Source organism: Cotesia glomerata, linkage group LG5, assembly GCF_020080835.1.
Source record: "Cotesia glomerata isolate CgM1 linkage group LG5, MPM_Cglom_v2.3, whole genome shotgun sequence".
Classification (NCBI taxonomy): Eukaryota; Metazoa; Arthropoda; class Insecta; order Hymenoptera; family Braconidae; genus Cotesia; species Cotesia glomerata.
In genome coordinates this window covers 8307276-8331647 of record NC_058162.1, presented here as the reverse complement: position 1 = coordinate 8331647, position 24372 = coordinate 8307276, and the positions used below count along the sequence as shown (strand labels likewise).

Sequence of the window (24372 nt, the reverse complement as noted above, 5' to 3'; positions counted from 1 at the left end):
TTCATTAAATATTGGTTGGATAACTTTTTTTTATGAGTCAGTCCTTTTTTTTCCTACTTTTGGCGGTTTGCTCGAAAAATTAAAAGAAAATATATTTTTTTCAAAAACTGTACTTTGACGACTCCTACCGGTGAACCAATGCGAGTTACACAAAAAAACTTTAAGGCTATTTTGAAGAGCGTGAAATTCCCCACAAGGTCCATCAAACCGATTTGCAATATTGTAAAAGCCGAGTAAGCATTAGAAATTTGAAAAAAAAAAAAAAAATTTTTTTACAGGCATTTTAAATGGTAAAACTTTAAATTTTTATTGTAAGTACTTAAAATTATTATTAAGAACTCAAACTTGGTAAGAATTTTTTTTTTCTATATGTAGATTAATATTTTGAATGAGCACCGAAAAAAAAAAAAAATTTTGCGGAAATGAACCACCCTAATATATACGCTGTATATCCACAGATTCGGTAGAATCTGGCGCCAAGTTCCGTTCAAATCTGCTGTAAACGGAGCGCCAGACTACCGACTGTGTTTACTGTAAGCAGAACGGTTATTTTGAGGTTGCAAAATTTTATTTAATTCTACGGTACTTTTTTTCCTAAATTGTATATTATAACAGTAATTCATACTTTATTTGACTGTTATTAATTAATTATATTCACTTATAACAATTAATCTACTTGAAATTATTAAATTTAATCAGCACAAACTATAGCAACGCAAAAATTTCGATCCTGACTTTTTTTCGATGGGCAAAGTGATATGCCACAGACTAAATAATTCGAGAATGCATAGTAATCCTTCATTAGATGGGAAACTACAGTTAAAAAGATATTTCACAGCTTGCATCTACACCCGCCAGGGTGCGCTGGAATTATTTTACATAAACTGTAGTTTCAAGGGATAATTTGCTATAAAAATGCAACCAACGCCATATTTAAGTTGGTACCAATTGTAAATTTTTATTATAATTACAAAAAATACTAAAATCCGAACAAAAACAGTTTCACTGTAAAAAAATCGCGCCAAGTCCACGTTCATAAGACTATTAAGAAAAAAAAAATTTGTTTTTTTCTTTACAAAAATATATAAAATAAAAAAATTCAAGTAACCGATATGATTGTTTATGATTTTCGGAAGTTAAAAAAAATTTTGTTATAAATTTAAAAATTAAGAAAAAAATTTTGGAACGTACTTGGTGTGCGTCATTGTGTATTTCAATTTTTTTTAAAGTCCTAGTAAATAGATTTAACGAATTTCATTAAAAGTAAAATATTTTGCAACCGAGCACACTAAATACGTTCCAAATTTTTTTTTTAATTTTTAAATTTGTACCAAATTTTTTTTAACTTCCGAAAATCATAAACAATCATATCGGTTACTTGGATTTTTTAATTTTGTATCTTTTTGTAAAGAAAAAAAAAATTTTTTTTTCCTAATAGTCTTATAAACGTGGACTTGGCGCGATTTTTTTACAGTGAAACTGTTTTTGTTCGGATTTTTATATACATCAGTACGTTTTTTTTTTGCCGTATGAAACAAAACACAGTAAAATTTAAACTGTCTTATAAATTATATTTACAACTTGTGATCAGGGCTCAAAACTTTGTTGGTTCTAATATAAGTCATTGTTTATTATATTTGGTGAACAAAACTTCATTTTTAAAAAATTTATTATTTTCCAAGATTTGGGTCACAGCAGGATTGTAACAATGCTAATAAACTATTTTGCTTGTGGCCATGGCGACAAAAAAATTTAAAAATTAAATAAAAGCTCACTTCAATCAACTGACGTACGAATAAAACTATGAAAAAACAATAAGCCGGATAATAAAAAGTTGTTTATAAAGTAATGCAATTTTGCCGTAATCCCCTAGGCAATCATGTGACAGAAATGAGATTAATCACATCTGGAAAAGGGTTTAACAACATTAGGAGATTGCTTGCCGGACGAAAGCACTAACTGATAGTAATTTCTTTTTTTCTTAAACTATTATAGTCTTCGGGATGAACTTTACGCTAGAATTTAATTCCTTATGAATTAAATTCATAAAAATCTTCTGAAGTCAAGTGAAGTGAAAGAAAATGAAAGATTGCGCATGAAGAAAATTTCTTTATTCAGTTTTTTGTCTCATCTTTTTTTTATTTTTTTGTAGATAATAGCATTCAATATTTCAATTCACAATATCAATCTATATTTATTTATGCGATAAAGTTTTCTTTATAATACTTTATGGCTGCGTTGGACAAAATCGATGCTCGTAATCCAAAAATGAATCTTTTATATGTGTACATATAGATTGAATAATAATAATAATTATTATTAAAATTAAATAAGCTTAGAAATTTGTAAAAAGAGAAAATCTACATTGTATACAATAGGAAATATGAAAATAATTCGGAGCAAGTTTTCATTTGTAACATTTGAAGTACTAGAGTATATCTCGGGTTTTTTTTTAGTAGAGTGAATATAAATTTTAATCCGAAAAATAAACTAGTACGGAGTTTTTAGAATGAACTAAATTTGAATTAGCTGAAACAAGTTTACACGCCGAATTATTAATAAATAATTCAAATAATTTATCTCAAGTTCAAGTTTGTAAATATTAAATATAATTTTCCAAAAAGTTTGGAACATTGGACTAAATTTTTAGAAAATTATCAACATTACTACGTTTAATTAAATAAAATTATTTATCTTAATGTTATTGAAATTGATTTTTATATGGCAATTTTTAGGATTTTTTAATAAATAAATTATAATAGAGAGAGTTAATAAACAAATAATACTTGTAGAAATTGAAAAAAAAAATATTGATCCAATTTTTTAAAATATAAAAATTTATTTCTTACATAAAACTAAGGAAAAACATTATATTAATTTTTAAAATCTCTAAATACGAACTTAGTAATTTTTAAACGAATAACTATTTTTTTATTTTTGTTCAATAAAATCCTTCTCGGAGTGAATTTCAGTCCTGAGGGATTCAATCAATTGAAAATCATCCACTCCGCAATTTTTTACAGTGTATATTTTCTCTAAGTAAGATAAAAATATTTCAGAAAACAATGTTTCAATATAACTTTTGTTTTCTATATGAACCGAACTGAATCATGCAATTTGATAGCACGTAAGGTACAATAGAAGAAACCTGAGTATTTTCTCTTAGTTTATTACGCTATTACTCTCTTACATCCTGCCCGAGTTTTCGCAATAAATGCCAGAAGTGAATCATAAATATCTACTTTACTGACAAAGTTGTTGGTTTCAGCGATTATATATGTCAATGGGTTTTAAATTTAGTTATCATGACCATCTATTCTCATTTAATTTTATCTTGCTCTTAGTGAGCCGTATGTATATTATATTTAGTTATACAAGTTTTCCGGACGATAACGACCATTAGTTTATTAATTACAGGTGCTTAAATAATGCGATTTATGACTAAGAGTCACGGTATAAACCGCGAAAATTTTATGAAGTGGAAATAGTTCTTGGCACGTATATATATATCATATATTTATATATACATTAGGGTGTGTCAATTTGAGGCGACTTTTTTTTTTCAACGAAAAAACAGGCTGAAAACCTGCATGAAGGTGAAAACAGAAGCCTATTCAAAGCGGAGCTCTTAATATTAATATTTAGAGGTGTCTGTCCCTAATTTTTCATTTCCCATTTAAATAACATGGGAAAAAAAAAATATTTTTTTTGTTTATTTTTTTAGCTCGGCATACGCACCTCATATAAATAAGTCCATAGCATATTCTTATAGAGAATTTAACGCTCTACAAAAAAGGTCTCTTACAATTTTATCATAGAGATAGCCGTTCTAAAGATATTCAAACGTAAACTTCTAAATGTATAAAATTTTGACTATTCAAGTATTAAACTGATACAAATCAATTTATTACTGTCTTAAAAATTATTTTTATATGTAAAATTGGTTCTGATGCGCTAACATTTTCATAAAGCTAAAAGAAAAATTACTCATGTATCAAATTTTTTTCTTCTATATTTCATTTACTGTAAGAAAATGATGACCCGAGTTAAATGAATTTAATCTTTAAAAAGTTTCACGGAATTATCAACTTATTACTCTACACGGAGAGAAAAGAAAAGTTTGGAAAATCCAAAAATGGCAACTTTGACAATTTTAGGACACTTTTATGACAACTCTTTATGACAATTATAAAATTGACATGAAAGTATCCTAAAATTGTCATAAAAGTATCCTAAAATTGTCATGAAATCGTCCTAAAATTGTCATAAATTTGTACTAAAATTATTATAAAAGTATCGTAAAATTCATAAAAGTGTCCCAAAATTATCATAAAAGTATCCTAAAATTCATAAAAGTGTCTTAAAATTGTCAAAAAATTTTCCCAAAATTGTCATAAAATTTTCATAAAAGTGTCCTGAAATTGTCATAAAAGGGTCCTAAAACTTTTATAAAATTTTCATAAAAGATCATAAAATTGTCATAAAAATATCATAAGAGTATCCTAACATTGTCATAAATCTGTCCTAAAGTTCATAATAGTGTCCTAAAATTTTTAGGAAAGTATCCTAAAATTGTCATAAAAGTAATTTTTAACAATATTTTTTTTCTGAGTAATATCCACAATATTTTTCTAAAATCTAAATTTCATTTCGGATTGGTGTCATAAATTTGTCATAAAATGTCCTAAATTGTGTCACGTTCAGGATCCTAAGCTTATAACAATTTTAGGACAAATTTTTTTTACACGGGAGTGATTTAAGTTGATTTTTCGTATTTATAAATATTATCACTTTTTGAAACAGTTCGATGTTTGAGGCCTGATAACTCCGAAATGTTTCTCCGTACGCATATTTTTATTCTAGCAATTTTTGTAGATCGTTAAATTTCCTACAAGAATATGTATCGATCATAGCTATAAAATGTTTCGTTGTTGACTAGCAAAATTCAAAAGTAAAAAAAAATTTTTTTCCATGTTATTTAAATGGAAATTAAAAATTAATTACAGCCACCTCTATACATTAATATTAAGGACTGAGATTTTCACAATGTCTTTGATTAGGGATACTCTGAAGAATTTTCAATGTTCCTCGAAAAAAAAAAAAAATAGTGTGTTTTTTTGAAAATATATAAATTCTAAAAATTGCCATATAAAAATTTATGTCAATAACATTAAGGTAACTAATTTTATTTGATTAAACATAGTATTGTTGATAATTTTTTAAAAATTTAGTTCAATGTTCCAAAGTCAAACTTTTTGGAAAAATGTAATTAATATTTACAAACTTAAACTATATTTATAATATAGTTGTATATTTATATATTTATTGACAACAATACATGTGTGGCAACATGAAATAGAGGAATTGATTCTATTACTAGGCGATATTAGATAGGTTGACATGAAGACCTCAAGTGATGGGAATCCTTTACAGTACTCATATATATGTACGGTATTCTCAATTGATATATTAACTTATGGAGAATCTAGAGCATCTAGGACTCGTATCACTTCCAAAAGCATACACTTTATATCAACCAACATTCTCTTGTTGCAATTACTACAATAGAGCAAATATCAAACGGGGTTGTGTTTGTTGGGAAATCACGATGGGTAAGATAGTTCGTGATCTGCATGTCGCGCTAAATGACTAAGCTGTTTAACTTTGATTGCCCATTAGAAACTTCTGAAAATCGAGTGGATATTTGCGTTAACTTTGGATCATTTGATCCCAAAATTTAATGAAAAGTGTCTGATAAAATTAATTAGACACGTTAGATGAACTAAGTCTTAAATTGACAACTTTGCTGTACATCAATAGAATACGTATTACGGTTTATATGTTGATAAAAAGCCAATTTTCCGAGTTGTTGTGGTTTTTTATTGTTTTTATGATTTATGTTATCAATATCTCACAGCGACTTAATATTTTCTACCTTTGTTACTATTCACACACATAAATATGTTGTCATGTATGATCATACATCTTATATCGTGATATTAGTGTGTTGTTTTTTAATTTTGACAACTTATTAAAGATCACCTATGTGATCAGTTATCATCTATCTTTCATATGTGATCACTGATCATATATGATCATATGTCATCAATTATATCATATTATATATGATAACATGATGTAATATGTGGTTTGTACATTTATTACATATGATCATATTTTATCAGATATGTAATCATTTTATCATGTGTGATTATATACTATCAATGATAGCTTATCAAATGATATGAAATAATATGACAAATCATTTATGCATTTATCATATATCATCATATTTTATTATACATCATCCTTGTGTCATCATATAGCATTCCTATGTTGTCATATATGATCATATGTTATCCTATAAGATGATGTATTATCAATTATCAGATATCTTTAATATATGATGTATCATTAATATCTTGTCATATATGATCATGATGATATGTTATCACATTATCACATATCATTCATATGTTGTGATATATAATTATATGTGACGATGTGTTACCAGTTATCAGTTATCTTTAATATGTTATAATGTATTATTAATATCTTGTCATATATGATGAATGATCATATTTTTTCATCAATTGTTCATATGTTAACAATGGTTATCATATATAATTATATTTTCTCAATTATTTTTCATATTTTATCACATATTCTTCATTTATAATCATTTATCATATAGTCCTCACATACGATCATACATAATCATATCTTACAACATAGGGCAAGGGGGGGGGGGGCAAAATGGGTCCCTTAAGAAAAAAATGTTGATATCCTTAGTGTTTTTTTCTGGTTTTATTGTTTTTTAGTCCCTTGCCAAGTATTTGACCTCAATTTGCTCTGTTCATTAAAAAAAAAAAATTGAAATTGTGGGGCAAAATGGGCCACCTTCAGAAAATTTTTATAATATGAGTTTTTCAGCTCGTTTTACGTTTTTTGGCTTTTTACTGAGTTTATGGTATTAATTTTTTTGCGTATATCGAAATTAAAAAATTTAGAAAAATGGGGTAAAACGGGCCCCCCAAAAAAACTCAATATGTTTCTTACTTGTTTTATATTTTGAATTTTTAACTTCCCGCTAAGAAAATCGAAGATTTTCAAAATTCGGGAAGTTATTGGTTTCACCCCGTTTTGCGAAAATTGAGTTTTCATCAGATCTCGACGTTTTAAGGTCATAGGAAGCTTCCCTGACTATTCCCGCGATGGTTTCCGTTCGGCTGTATGTGTGTGTGTGTGTGTGTGTGTGTGTGTGTGTGTGTGTGTGTGTGTGTGTGTGTGTGTGTGTGTGTGTGTGTGTGTGTGTGTGTGTGTGTGTGCGTGTGTGTGTGTATGTAAACTTCTTATAACTTTTGAACGGCTTGACCGATGGGATCAAAATAGGTGGCGATCCAAAGAATATCATTGCCATCAAATTTCGTGAAAATTTGAATCAATTTGGTTCGATAGATTTTGATAAATCTCAAAAATAAAATTTTCAAAAAATCGTTTTTTTGGAATAATTTTTAAACGGTTGCACTGATCAATTCCAAAAACTATTCCGCTCTTAAGTTTGAATAATTACGTCGATTGCCACCAGTCTCGTCAAAATCGGTTGATTTGTTCGAGAGTTATCGAAAACGAAAAATTTCAAAAAAAGTGTTTTTTTGGAATTACTTCGAAATTCCTTGTTCGATCGATTTAAACTTAAAAATCCGTTATGAGGTTTCAAAAACTGCGTTGAATGCCACCAACCGCGTAAAAATCGATTCATTCATTCAAAAGTTATTGCGGTTTGAAAATTCAAAAAATAGTGTTTTATGAAACTTCTATCAGACTTTTAAGCTCGAAGAGCTCAAAAGCATAAAGAAGCTATCTCTTTGAGCTCGGAGAACTCAAAATAACACAAAAATTGTACTTTTAAGCTCGAAGAGCTCAAAAACAAAATAAGTGAAATGTTGAGCGTTTAGGTATGGAGTTAGCGGGAAGTTGCAGGGATGGCCTTTAGGGTCAACCGTTTTCCTAATTTTTTTATTATGTATTCAGTATAAAAAATTAGAATAACAGTAGACCCTAAAAGCCATCCCTGCAACTTCCCGCTAACTCCATACCTAAGCGCTCCACATTTCACGCCAAAAGCAATAATAAATCAGGTAAAAAATGTCGGAGTAATTTAAAAAAAACGCGTTTTTTGAATTATTTCGAAAACGATATCTCTCAAACTAATCAACCAATTTCAATCGCGTTAACGGCAATCAACGTGGGTTTCCAAGCTTAAAAACCGATCAGTTTTTAGAATCGATTGGTCAAGCCAATAAAAATGTATCACAAAAAAAAACAATTTTTTAGAATTTTTTTGACAACGATATCTCACAAATGAATTAACCGATTAAAAAAAAATTAAAGGTATTCTACGCAGTCTTTCTAGAACAAAAAGATTATTTATCACTAACCAAACAATCGGACGTGAAATTTCAAAGACGTGATAAAAAAATACTTTTTTTAATTTTTTAAAATTAAATATCTCTCGAACCATTGAACCGATTTTGACGTTATTGGCAGCGATTAAAGTGATTTTTTTAAGCTCTAAAAATTATGTCGTTGAATCAAAAACGATCCAGGAATAAATTTCGGAGTTATGTAAGAAAAAAAAAAAAACACTTTTCCCCAAATATTTTGTTCACGATACCTCACAAACGAATCGACTGATTTTGATCGCGTTGACGGCGATCGACGCAGTTTTTTAAGCTTAAGAGCTGATTAATTTTTGAAAACGATTGATTCAGCAGATTAAAATTTATTAAAAAAAAAATCATTTTCCGAAAATTTTATTTTCGAGATTACAAAAAATCTATTGGCCCGAATTACCTTAAATAGTATAAAATATCTAGTGGAAAAGAAACTCTTTCGATTGCTGTCAATCCCGTTTGAGTCGGTCGAGCCGTTTAAAAGTTATGAGAGGTTTACGTTCATACACACACACACACACACACACACACACACACACACACACACACACACACACATACACACCATCGCAAAAATAGTCAGGGAAGCTTCTGTAAAATAAATAGTTTATTAACAAAAAATATAGTAAATAATGCTGTTATTCAAAACGCGACATAGTTCGTACTTTACCTATATAATTTTTTCTATAATTCAAAAATTCTAGAACGCGTTTAACTGAAAAATATTCTTTGGTTTTTAAAGTCTAATCAGCCCATTATACCTCCCAAACATTTCGAGAGTTGAAAATGTTGAGGGCCCATTTTGCCCCCAAATATTTTTGGATATTGAAAATATCAGGGGGCCCATTTTGCCCCTAGGGGCCCATTTTGCCGCCTCTTCCCCTACATGATCATAAATATTATTCCCGGCAACTTCTTCCCACGCTACAAAATTTCTGCCTTTACACATCAAAGAAACCACTTTAACATAAACTAACGTCACTAGAGTCAATAAATTCGCACTATTAAATAAAGCAATAGATTAAATACGCCGTGAATATTAAACAGATTTTGAATCTGTCTGATGGGCACCTCAGAGTTCAGTAGTGCATCTCTTCTACTCGTCGGCATTGTGTAAGCACTCTATTCAATATCAATAACACACATGTGGACGTAAATAGATACGCATACGCAGAATTAACAGCCTGTGAACGACATTACTCTCTCAGAAATCCGATATATTGATTTATCATCAATAATACAATGCGTATATGGCGTACATTGTCTACTGAGCTCCTACAACACTTTTGGTTCAGTACAGCGGCTGCGTATACTTAATGACAAACCTATCAATGCCCAAAGACTCATACAAATGCCATTGACTTTCTCTCAAGGATTTAATCCACTCCGATCGATCTCGATAAATGAAGAGATATGTTTTTGAAAAACCTAAGTGAAAAAATTACTAAAATAATATCCATAAAACTTATACTTTCGAAGGAGATTATAGTATAATATATGGTAAATTGCTCATTTGTAACTTACTTACATATTTTGGTTTAGAAAATAATGATTTAATTATAAATTCGTTCTTTTCAATTGTTATTTATGAAAAACATAAATATAAATTCAATGATTCATTCATTATCTATTTTAATGAACATTTATTTATTTAATGATATTTAATGCAATATGAAATAAAATTAAAATAATTAATAATTTTGAAAGTTTATTTAAAATATCAAGCTAAAACTAAGCAAGCATTTTCATAAGTTTTTATAATAGTATTTCAATTCTTGAATAGGCGTCATTAAAATAAACTAAATATATATCTGAAATAATCTATATTTGTACTAATAAATGGCGAGACCTTATTAGATACGTCTAACCGAACAAAACTATTAAATCAATCGGCATCTAATTAATCTCACACAATTATATTCATCGTTTCTCAATTAATCTCTTAAATTGATAATATTTTTTCGATATTTTGTCAATTGAGAAAATAACTTTTCATTACAAATCCTTTCTTCAGTAATTTTAATTAAGTGAATAAAACGTAATAATTGTATTGTTGATTGACTAGTTTGATACTTTTCAAGCTCAATAGAATCTTTATTACGATAGTAAAAACATCAATATACAAAACTAAAAATCATTTTTATTATTAGAGATCAGTTTATTAGTCACTTCGATAATATTGACAAGCATTTACTCTTGCAAATAAAAACTTATAACTGTTTACCAAAATCTTTAATACTTAATTAAAGGTAAATGCCTGGTGTAATGTTAAAAAAATTTTTACTGATGTAAAACAAACAAATTTCAATTGAAGCCCAGCAACGCGGGCAGTTGGCAACTAGGATAATATACAGTCGAGTCTCGTAATGAGTCCTATTTGTTTTTTTTTTTTTTTTTTTTTAACCTGACTTGCGTTAATGTGAGAGAGACACTAATAGGACTCGTAACGAGACTCGACTGTACCCATATTGGTAATATAAATCATTTGCAACTAAATAATAGCAAAGTAAAGCCTTTGACTCAATTAAGCAACCATACCCACTGACCCTTCATCGATAATTAATTTACCAGCTGTATAATTACCTTCCCCAAACACACAAACCTAGGATACTAATCAGTAGGTAATTATTTAATTTACTAACCCCGTCAGTTACATTACAAATCTCTATTGAACAATCGATAACCGCCCCCATGTTCCATTGGTTTATAATTAATTAAGAGCTCTCTAATTTTAATTATTCTGATTCATCTGTGTGGCTATTAAATTATTCTTCGAGAAAATTAGATAATTTGTCGCATAGTCGAATTAGTCCGGCCGTTTTGTGCTCAAATTGCTCGTGCTATAATATATCCAAAGTCGAATGGAGGCAAAAGGCTAAATATTTCACTAAAAGAACCACGAACGATGCGAACTACGAAACACCAATAGTAATTCGAGGTGGGACGTAATCATGAAAAATGGACTCTTGAGGTCTAGGCCTAGGTGCAGAGGTTATATTAGGGATTATGTTATATGAACCGAGACAAAGAGTGAAGGCTATTTGTTGACTGCTCTCTTGTAAGTTTATCTTGATCAATAGTTTTTCATATTTTCTTATCCGAGGCTGACATTAATGAAAAATTCAATTAGGTCAAGCTTATGCCCAAGAAAAAGTTTGACGACTCAACTATTTATAGCTACAATTAGTCACGACAATTTAATTTATTTTTTTGTTATATTAGCAAGGGTCTAGACAGAAAATTATGAGAAAATAGTTTTCATGTCATCCCCTGGGAAATCGTATTCTGAAAAATAAATATTTATATGCCAGTTATTTTTTTTTTTTAGGTCAGAAAAATTACGACGAAGTTATGCGACCCAAGTCATATTTTTTCATCTTTTGATACTATTCTTTCAAGTTAATAAATTTTCATATGCTTTTTTACGATTTATGATATGATACAGCGGTATGTCAATGACATGAGGAATTTCTTTCAGTTGATTTGAATTAAACAGCAAAAATGCCGTCTTTTACTTGCACAGTAAAAAATTTTGCGTCATTGCGTTAAAAAAATTTGTGTTCAAAAATTTTGTGTTAGATATTTAACACTTTTTTATTATGTTTCAAGAGAATTTTAGCTATCATATATTTCGTAATAGCCTAATATCAATTATTTCAATCATCGTTGTAATTGATCATGTTATATGTTGAGATGAAGAGAAGAAACACACACGCCCTTTAGATAGCTGAAAGAATCACAAATTAGTATTAAATTTCTGGTTTCCATGGGACTCGAACACTGAACCTCTTGAACGTCAGCATTGAAGCCATCCGATCTACAATCGAAGAGATTGTAAAAACTTTACTTATTTTATCTTATAAAAATTTTGTTATTTTCGTTATAAGTCTCCCGTTAAATCTAAGTCGGAAAAAGACAAAAATTAGTCAAGCGGACGACTAGATTTCTCGACTCGATAGCGAGTTATTTGTTTAAGTCAACTGAATAATTTAAGGCAAAAAAGTCAAGTTTAAGTCAATTAAATAATTTAAGTAAAAAAAAATCAAGAATAATACAAAAAAAGTCAATAAAAATCAAGATCTGAGGTAAAATCGTCGGCAAATTGACAATTTTAAAGGAAATTAAGTCAAACGTTAAAATTAAAATTTTTTTTCGACCCGGTTACTTTTAATGATTATCACAAATAAAATTAATCTACTTTCGAAACAATCAATCCTGCTTGTTCTCTAGAATTTTTTAAAAAAATAATCAACTAAAAATAGAAGAAGAATAATCGGACTAATTTTAATTTAAACCACCCGGCTCGAGTTCGTTTTAATGAGAAATTTTCCAACTATTACATGCTCCCGTGAAAGCGTAGATAGCTTGACGAAATAATGGTCAAAAAAACAAATGTGAGACCGAATATATACACGTTAAATGCGGAATTAAATTTACATTTAAAATATTTCTGCTGGGGGTTGTTAAATCAACGAAAAAGAGATTAATATAATATTCATTCATGCACTTAACAACAATCATTTTATTTTTGTCAATTGTTGTTTATTTTAATTAATTTGGCGTTGAGATGCAGTAAGAAACAATTTATACATTAAGAAAAAAATATTTCTATAAAGATTTTATTTTCTTGACACAAAATAGTTATTTTTGTCATATCAACTGCGAAAGTTGATATGATTTTCGAGCAACACACAGAGGGCGCAAAGAATGCGATTTCTGGCAATTTATAGTTTAGTTAATTTACCTCGCACTAGTATCGAAAAGTAACTTCTCTTTCTCTATCTCTCTCTACATTTCTGCACGACTACGCTAAAATACGCTATAGATGAGTCGAATTATCTTTCAATTCGACAAATGTCCGCTGGGTGGAGTAAAAATCGTAAAAAGAATCTTAGCGACAGTTGAATCTTGTAAACAACTTCAACATATACGTGCACGGAAAGAAATACATTGCGAATATCACTATGTCACTATGGGTGTGAACACTATACTGTATGGTTAAGAAGATTTTGATTCGATATAAAAATCGTCAGCATAGATGATTTGGCTATGGTGGGAATAGTAACATCAATAATAGTTATAGCTGATACGCCAATGTCACTATGGGCGTCAGACCCATAGTGACTGGCGACATTTACGATGCTCCTGGCAGAACAGTCTATCCGTTATTGTTATATCTCTTATGCTGATATTAGAGTAGTAACAAAATTAGTTTAATTAATTGAATGGGTTATGCACTGATAGAAGGATTTATTAACTGTTAATAATTTAATTTATTTGAAGACAATTATTTAATTTATTAAATTTTAATAAATATTTTTTAACATTAAATAAATATCTATTTGGGTGGAAAGTACATTTGTTAATAGTTAATAAGTATTTATTAATAGTTAAGAAATATTTATTAACAATTAGTAAATATTTTGTAGAGTGAATTTGTTTCACTTGCAATTTGCAATGGCATATGATATAAAGAAAAGATGGCTTACAAATAAAAATCATCTTTATAAATTATTTGCATTAATTATATTACATTATAATAACATTTATTATAAAATACCAAATTTTATCATAGCTCATAATTATCTTTTATATTTTTAAATATTAAAAACGTTAATTTATTTAGTGAATTTAATTATTATCATGTATTCCAGCTATAGGGTTATAAAAAGTGTCAAAAGGAAATTGCTATTTTTACTTTTTATTTTAAATAAATATTCGTTAACAGTTAACAAATGTTCATTAACCATTAATAAATATTTTTAACAGTTAATAAATTGTACTAAACAAATTACTTATTAACTGTTAATAAATATTTGTTACCTGTTAACAAATATTTATTAACATTTAATAAATAATTTATAAACTGTTAATAAATATTCATTAAATCCTATGATGTTAAAAAATCATTTATTAACAGTTAATAAAGCTTATTAAATATAAACAAATCCTTCTATCAGTGTGTTCGATGAAAAATATTTAAAAATTTTGTATTAAACTAGTTTAATGTTACAATTAATTTCAAAGTAGTTTTACTAATTTATGAATTTTTATGTCGGTACAGTAGTTGTACCCATGAAATATTGGCCGTAATTCGATAGAATTATTGATTGTCGCGCTAAGTAATATCGCGGGAGAAACTAGTAGTATTGCGACATCTGCGATGCACTATGGGGCTGGCAGCAATGCTGTCACGTCAAGCCTCCTATACGCCCGTGTAAAAGACGCAAAGATTTTGGTACCATACAGTATAATAGATAATCCTATATGCATAGGGCTTATAGCAATGCAATACAACGACATAGGGATATCCGCAATGTATTTCTTTCCGTGTGCGTTTAATCCATCGCTATTTAATCTCGTATGACATAATTATTGTGCCTTTAAATAAAATAAACGCAGTAATTGAACATTCTTGACTCTTCTCTCAAATCCAACTTCCGCAATTGATATGACAAAAAATTATGTTCAATATTTTATGCTCAAAGGTAGGGACCCTGACAAACTTAAAGTGAAGGCACACGTTTGAGACTATGGATACATTCTCATCAAGACCTTGTACTATATCCGGTAAGTGAAGCTTTTGTTTGTTTGCTTATAAAATCAAAATAAATATACTGATCTTTTTTTGATGAAAAATTAATATATTACATAGTTTATTTTAAAAAATTCTTATCTCGACATAATTTATTATTTTCTTTCAGTGTAATTTGTAAATTTTCATCATACGTATGTGTATTATATTAGATTCAAATAAATTGACACGCTCAACTCTGACTCGAGGGAAATGTTTTTCAACTACTTTCGAAAGTTCGTTTTGTCGAAAGTTATATTATGGTTACTCTATTGTTATTATCATATCAAGTTTCGATACAGATGTATAACTTTTTATATCTGTATTCATACATGTAAAATGAATCAGGGTAAGGAAAAAAAAAATTAGGAAAACGGTTGACCCTGAAGGCCATCCCTGCAACTTCCTGCTAATTCCATACTTAGGCGCTTAAAATTGCACCAATGACGTTTCCGAGCTCAAAGAGATTGCTTTCCTATGCTTTCGAGCTCAAAAGTTTGATAGAGATTTGATAAGACACTATTTTTTGAATTTTTAAACCTCAATAACTTTTGAATGAATAAACCGATTTTCACGCGGTTGGCAGCAATCGACGCAGTTTTTTAAGCCTCACAAAGAATCTTAAATTTTGAATTGATCGCGCTAGGAATTTTGGAGTTATTTCGAAAAAAAACACTTTTCGGTTTTCTTTCGTTCACGATATCTCTCGAACGAATCAACCGATTTTGACCGGACTGGTGGCAATCGACGTAGTTTTTTGAATTTAAGAGCTGATCAGTTTTTTGAGTTAAACCATCGAGCCGTTTAAAAGTTATTTCAAAAAAACCACATTAAAAAAAATTTTTTTTCAGTTTTTTGAAGATTTCTCAAAATCTATTAATCTGAATCAGTCCAAATAGTTTTCAAAATCTAAGTTTGGTCAAGCCCTTTTGAATGGCACCAACCGCGATGAAATCGGTCAAGTCGTTCGAAAGTTATAAGCGGTTCACATATTTTTGAAAATCGAAGATTTTCAAAAATCGGGAAGTTATTGTTTTCACCCCGTTTTGCAAAAATCGAGTTTTCATCAGATCTCGACGTTTGAAGGTCTCAGGAAGCTTCCCTGACTATCCCCGCGAGGTTGTCACTATGTCGTGTGTGTGTGTGTGTGTGTGTGTGTGTGTGTGTGTGTGTGTGTGTGTGTGTGTGTGTGTGTGTGTGTGTGTGTGTGTGTGTGTGTGTGTCAGTGTGACTATGTCTCTATGTGACTCGCTTATAACTTTTGAACGACTGAACCGATCGGAACATACCAAACGGCGTTCCGAAGAGTTCCCTCAAACTTAGATTTCCTGAGAATTTGAACCGATTCGGACTGATAGATTTTGAGAAATTTTGAAAAATCTCAAAAAAAATGAGAAAAAAATCATTTTTGAAAGTGGTTTTTTTTTTTAATAACTTTTAAACGGCTTTATCGATCAACTCCAAAAACTAATTTTCCCTTAAGCTTGAAAAACCACATCGATCGCCGATAATCCGATCAAAATCGGTTAATTCCTTCGAGAGATATCGTGAACGAAAGAAAATCGAAAAAAGTGTTTTTTTTCACATAACTTCGACATTTCTTTTCGGATCGTTTTTGATCGAATAGAATAATTTTTAGAGCTCATAAAACCACGTCGATCACCGCCAAGAACATTGAAATCGGTTTATTTGTTCGAGAGATATCGTCGACGAAATATTTAGAAACAAGTAATTTTTTAGCATAACTCCGACATATTTTGAAATAACTTTCAAACGGCTCTACCGATCAATTCCAAAAACTACTCAGCTCTTAACATAAAAAACTACGTCGAACGCCGCCAACCGCGTAAAAATCGGTTCATTCATTCAAAAGTTATTGCGGTTTGAAAATTTGAAAAATTGTGTTTTATCAAACTTCTATCAGACTTTTGAGATCGAAGAGCTCAAAAGCATAGAAGCTATCTCTTTAAGCTCAGAGAGCTCAAAATAACACATAAATTGTATTTTTGAGCTCGAAGAGCTCAAAAACATTATTAGTGCAATTTTAAGCACCTATAGGTATGAAATTAGCGGGAAGTTGCACGGATGGCCTTCAGGGTCTACCGTTTTTCTAATTTTTTTTATTTCAATGCAAATATTTTCGAGTGAGAAGTTAATTTTAGACTCTAAGAACGGCTAATAATTGTAAATTGTAAATTCGTCATTGAAAGCAAAATTTGGCAATTAAATAAATAACGCTGATAAAATTCAATGATATATGTTGGCATTATAAAACTTTATTTTGGTGACATAAAATAAGATCAATATCAAATAGTTTCAGGGTCGACAGCAGAGAAAAGTTTTGCTGGAAATTACTGACGCGCGAATGAATACAATATTTTCGATAGAAGAGTAGATCGAAGTGAAGAGTAAACACGTTAGAAAAAAAAAATAGATAAATATAAAAATAAATATGAAAATCTAGACACTCTTGATAAGAATGTGTCATGTAAAATGGCGTCTAGTTGTTGAGATTCAAAGTGGACTATTGATTTTTCGCGTGTATTTGCTGGGTCAACGAGTGCGGGGGCAAAAGCCCCGGATGATGGCTCGGCTCAAGAAAACACCACCGACTTTATATTAAGAAGGAAGGAAGTTGAGGTGGAGAAATCAACCCGAGGTATAGTCGTATCGTATCGGTGAAAATAGAGAAATAGGGAGTTGAGATAAACGAGAAGAGGAAGGGAACTGACAAAAAATAAAATGAGTGGAAGATCATCAAGCTGATGAAAAATAATCCAGTTACTTTTTTTTATTTTACTCCCGACATTTTCTAAGATAAAAAAACTGAAACCTTCTTCTTACATCGTGTTATCTTTCATGTTCTCGTATTTCCTATATAGTCTCATTCACATTAGGCAATGATCGATACGATAAAATTAAGCTTTTCCGCATTTTACACAGAAAAAAATTAGGAAAATGGTTGACCCTAAAGGCCATCCCTGCAACTTCCCGCTGATTCCATACCTAAGCGCTTAAAATAGCACTTATGACGTTTTTGAGCTCTTTATTATTTTAATGATTTATATATTCTCGCATATTCTATAAACTCACATTAAGATGATCCTCTGCACATTCCTTTCTCAATCCTTTCCTACCAATATCCTGTTACGTGAATGTGGAACGCTTCACGTAATAATTACCGTAACTCCTATTCTTTCCCGCTTCACAGCATTATTTATATTTATACATTTTTACAAATATAAATAATGCTGTGAAGCGGAAAAGAATAGGAGTTACGGTGGAGAGAATCATCTTAATGTGAGTTTATAGAATATGCGAGAAAAAATTATTAGATAGCTCGGACTGGGATTCAAACCCAGAACCTTCCGAAGACATGTTGGCTACTCTACCATTTGAGCTATCCGGTCTATACTAAATTTCCTTTCGCTTATTCTATATACATTAAGCCACACCGTCCATCTTACGGTAAGCATTTTTACAAATATAAATAATGCTATGAAGCTGGAAAGAATAGGAGTTACGGTAATTATTACGTGAAGCGTTCCACATTCACGTAACAGGATATTGGTAGGAAAGGATTGAGAAAGGAATGTGGAGAGGATCATCTTAATGTGAGTTTATAGAATATGCGAGAAAAAATTATTAGATAGCTCGGACTGGGATTCGAACCCAGAACCTTCCGAAGACATATCGGCTACTCTACCATTTGAGCTATCCGGTCTATACTAAATTTCCTTTTGCTTATTCTATATACATTAAGCCATACCGTCCATGGCCGATTTGACCGACTAAACTTAGATTTTTAATTTTTTCAAATGTGGTTTTTTCGGAATAACTTCTAAACGGCTTTTTCGATCGATTCCAAAAAACTAATAAAGCTCTTAACATAAAAAAACCACGTCGATCGCCACCAAGCCGGTCAAAATTGGTTGATTCGTTCGTGAGTTATCGTCGACGAAAGAAATCGAAAAAAAGTGTTTTTTTCGAACTACACCGAAATTTACGGTCTGATCAATTTTTGTTTAAAAATATATCATAGAATTTGAAAAACTGCTTCGAATGCCGCCAACCGCGTGATAATCGGTTCATTCATTCAAAAGTTATTGTGGTTTGAAAAATCACAAAGTAGTGTTTTATTAAACGTCCATCAAACTTTTGAGCTCGGAGAGCTCATAACTACACGAAAATTATATTTTTGAGCTCGAAGAGCTCAAAAGCGTAATAAGTACAATTTTGAGCGATTAATTACGAAAATAGCGGAAAGTTGCAGGGATGGCCTTCAGGGTCAACCGTTTTCCTAATTTTTTTTTTTTTTCAATGTCCGCTATTTTTTTATTTATCAATAAATATTAATCTCCGTAACCGATGCAATAACTACACAGTAAAAAAGTGACTGCAAAAAAATAACCTTTGAAAAAAATTTTTTTTGTAGTTTTTTTGAGATTCCTCAAAATCTACACTGATAGAAGGATTTATTTGTATTAAAAAAATATTTGTTAATAGTTAACAAATCATTTATTAGAGACCATTTTTTAGTATCAAACAAATATTTCTTAGTATTTAAAATGATTTGTTTGTATTTAATAAATCAGATATTCATTTATTAAATATTAATAAATCTTTTTAAATACTAAGAAATATTTGTTAAGGACTAAAAAGTGGTCTCTAATAAATGATTTGTTAAATATTAACAAATATTTTTAACTATAAACAAATCCTTCTATCAGTGTACACGGAAAAAACGAGATTTAACTGGTTTCCATGTTGGACGGAACCTAGTTCTATCTATAGTGACAAAAATTTACAAATGTTTACTACTTCTATGTAGATTGTAGTAGGTACAGTTTCCATTTATTTCAGTTCAATCCGAGATGGGGCTCAAAGCCATCTGAGATTTATTTGTCTCAGATGGTTGTCAGTACCGCGCGCATGCTCGTCAGTCTCATCTTACATAGAAGTGGCGTCCATTTGGAATTTAACTATAATCTATCTGCAGATAGTACCTATTTTCACATTATCATTTTCAAGTGCATTTTGCAATCAAATATATATGAATAATATGAATAAATAATAAGTATATTATAATGAATAATACACATTATAATTTTATTCCAAATCAAAAAACTAATCCTTAATAAGTTTAAAAAAAAAATAAATTTAAAAGAAAAATTTTTAATTTAAAATTAAAAAATTAAAATTAAAATTAAAAAATTAAAAAAAAATTTTAATTTCAGTGTGGTACTATTTTTTAAAACAAGATGAAGATTGGTATTCATCAACATCTTATTTTAAAAAATAGTAAGGTTAAAGCCCCAATAGATGATCATGTACCAGTATATGATCACTCCATGTATTTGTATACCTATATTTGTGAATATAGATATACAAATACATGGAGTGATCATATACTGGTACGTGATCATCTATTGGGGCTTTTACTTTACCACACTGAAATTAAAATTTTTTTTTAATTTTTTAATTTTAAATTTAAAATTTTTTTTAAAAATTTTTTTTTTAATTTTTAATTTTTTTTTTTTTAATTTTTTAATTTTAAATAAAAATTTTTTTTTTCTTTTAATTTGTTTAAAGTCGCATAAACTACTAAGGTCATGAGCGACTACGGTAGGGGGTAAACTTTTTGAGATTGGAACTCGTTTTATTTTTTTGGGCTGAGCAGAATAATACACTTAAATATTGAAAATATTCATTGGTGTACGCCGGACTCGAACCCGGTCCAATGCTTTGGTCAGAAAAAGCCGGATCCGATAGGGCTGCTGCGCGCCTCTAATTTTTTTTTTTTAATTTATTAAGAATTAGTTTTTTGATTTGGAATAAAATTATAATCTGTATTATTCATTATAATATATTTATTATTCATTCATATTATTCATATATATTTGATTGCAAAATGCAATTGAAAATGATAATGTAAAAATAGGTACTATCTGCAGATAGATTCTAGTTAAATTTCAAATGGACGCCACTTCTATGTAAGATGGGACTGAAGAGCATGCGCGTGGTACTGACAACCATCTGAGACAAACAAATATCAGATGGCTCTGAGCCCCATCTCGGATTGAACTGAAATAAACGGAAACTGTACCTACTACAGTCTACATTGAAGTAGTAACCATTTGTAAATTTTTCTCACTATAGATGGAACTAGCTTCCGTCCAACATGGAAACCAGCTAAATCTCGTTTTTTCCGTGTACCTGTCCGAATCGTTCCAAGTTGTATTCAAAATACAAGTTTAGTCGAACCCTTTCGAATGGCGCCAACGGCGATCAAATCGGTCAAGCCGTTCAAAAGTTATGAAAGGTTTACACACACACACACACACACACACACACACACACACACACACACACACACACGCACGCACGCACGCATGATTTTCTTAGCGGGAAGTTAAAAATTAGGAAAACGGTTGACCCTGAAGGCCATCCCTGCAACTTCCCGCTAATTCCATAGCTAGGCGCTTAAAATAGCACCTATGACGTTTTTGAGCTCTCCGAGCTCGAAGAGATAGTTTTCCTATGCTTTTGAGCTCTTCGAGCTCAAAAATCTTATCAAAGTTCGATGAAAGTTTCATCATGAAACACGAATTTTTTAATTTTCAAACTGCTATAACTTTTGAATGAATTAACCGATTTGCACGCGGTTGGCGACGATCGATGTAGTTTTTTGAGCTCTATGAATAATTTGGAACAAAAAAATTGATCTGATGAAACATTTTGGAGTTATTACAAAAAAACACTTTCTTCGATTTTTTTCGACAACGATATCTCACGAACGCATCAACCGATTCTGACGCTTTTGGTGGCGATCGATGCGGGTTTTCAAGGTTAAGAGCTGATTAGTTTTTGCGGTCGATCGGTTCAGCCGATTCGGAGATATTTAAAAAAAATTAAAAAAAACAACTTTTTTCACTTTTTTTGCAATTTCTCGAAATCTACTGGTCCGAATCAGTTCCAACTTACAGGAAATCTAAGTTTGGCGAAGATCTTTTGAATGACACCAACTGTGAGCAAATCGATCAAGCCGTTTAGAAGTTATAAGAGGTTTACATGGACACACACACACCCACCCGCACACACACACACCCACCCGCACACACAGACACACACACACACACACACACACACACACACACACACACTCGGGGCAGAAGAGATACTGCTACCGGGCGCGTCTCCCCGAGCGGATGGGAGAACGCTCGCTGTCCTTGGATGACACTTAATCTCTTAGTTGATGAGGTACAGCGGGTAGGAGCCAAGCAAAATAACCAAACAAAATAAGCTCCCGTGGACAAAACTCCCCTTTAATGGGTTGGTCACACTAACTGACCTAGCAAGACGATTGGTTCCTGCTGTAACTCACTGGGAGTGTCCGGAACCTGTATCGTAGTTTCCGACGATGCAGGCCACGGCTGATGTGAGCTTGCTCTGCCGAGGTGAAAGTTGCAGCAGTGGATCAGGAGCCAGCCACTTCGGGCCTTGATCAGGAAGTACACAATGAGTGTTAGAGATCGGAATCTTCACCGCTCCGAGTGAGTCTAGTCCGTCCGTGTATTCCGGGACTGGCTAAGTGTCGGCTAGGCCTCAGGGAACTGGGGTAGGAGTACTACCTCCGAGGGTACACCCGTTCCTAGTTATGGCAACCCGCTCCACTCCGTACGATGCGCTGGTAAATCAAAAAAGTATGAGTAACTTACAGGAAACAAACAAGAATAGAAACGGGCTTCATGCTCAACAAGCAGCGATTGAAGCAAGCGCTGACATGAAGAGAACGCAAGCGTTGGAGCGCCTTGAGAAGCTGACCATTGAGCTGCAAGAGTTTGTCCAAACTAAGGTCAATATCCACAAGGAGATAAAGACCAAGACAACCGGTGTAGTCAATGCTCTTGGAAGATTCAAGAAACTGGACGAGGAATGGCAGTCATCACGACGCCGCATTGAAACTGAAACTGAGACGGAAGAAGCAATGGACACTGGAGTAGAAAAGGCGGCTCACCATGCAGGCACGAACAGATGCCCCATTTTCCAAGAAGCGCTCCAGAAGATAACGAAGCCAAGAACATGAAGATAGTGCAGCTCAACCTCAATCATTGTGAGGCTGCGCATGACCTGCTCATGCAAACTGTGCGCGAATTAGAGGCAGATGTAGCACTTATAAGTGAGCCTTATAGACATCTGAGTAACCTACCCTGGGAATCCGACAGTACTAACAAAGCCGTCATCTGGTCCTGCGGTAAATGTCCTTTTCAGAGAACAGTCAACAATAAAGAAGCTGGCTTCGTAGCAGCATGGGTAGATGGCCTCCGCTTCTACAGTTGCTATGCACCACCTAGTCTCTCTAATGAGGATTTTGAAGACTTCCTTGATCGGCTAACTGAGGACGCAAGAAAACACTTTCCCGTGGCAATAGCTGGTGACTTCAATTCCTGGGCAACAGACTGGGGCAGCAAGTTCACTAATACACGTGGAAAAGCACTTCTCGAGGCAATGGCCACTCTGGACGTAATCCTTCTTAATACCGGTGACACGCCAACGTATACTAAGGGAGAGGCAAACTCAACTGTCGACCTTACATTTGTCAGCAGTTGCTTAGCTCGAAGAGGTTTTTCTTGGAAAGTATTGAACATCTATACAGCCAGCGACCATAGTGCGATACTATGGGAAATATCAACTGGCCAGAAACTAACAAGAGACAACAGGAGCGCTAGCGCGGTTGGGTGGAAAGTCAAGTTTCTCGATCCCACTGCTTTAGTAGTAGCCTTAGACTGCAATCTGATCATCGTAGAAACTGCTGAAGAGAAGACCAAGGACCTAATGAGAAGAGTCACCCAGGCTTGCGACGCTAGTATGTCTCGGAAACGTCGCATAAATTCAAGACCTTCAGTGCACTGGTGGAACGATCACATTAGCATTCTACGCTCAAAGTGTCTTAAAAAAAGAAGAAAGTCTCAGCGTGGCTACAGACGATCTAACTCCGCAGAGCTGTTGGCAGAGTATAAAAAGGCCCGTCGAGAACTGAACAGAGCCATCAAAGAAAGCAAAAGACGTTGCTGGAAGGAACTGGTCGCAGAAGTCGAGAAAGATCCATGGGACAGACCGTATAAGGTGGTTATGACCCACTTGAAATGCCAACCAATGCCATCACCTACGTGTCCACAACTCCTAGAGAAGATTGTTACTACGTTGTTTCCCCAACAGCAGGTATTCACCTACAAGTTGGAGCAGTTCAATTCTGAAGACATCCCAACTATCACGTTGGACGAGTTGATAGAGGCAGGAAATCGAGTAGGGAATAATAAGGCACCGGGATTGGACGGAATT

The 24372-nt window shown here is 31.8% G+C and overlaps 1 protein-coding gene across 6 annotated transcripts in view; it reads right to left on the bottom strand.

Moving 5' to 3' along the window:
• Positions 1 to 24372, bottom strand: part of LOC123265734 (atrial natriuretic peptide receptor 1-like) — a 227678-nt gene that overhangs the window by 32645 nt on the left and 170661 nt on the right. The window lies entirely within an intron of this gene.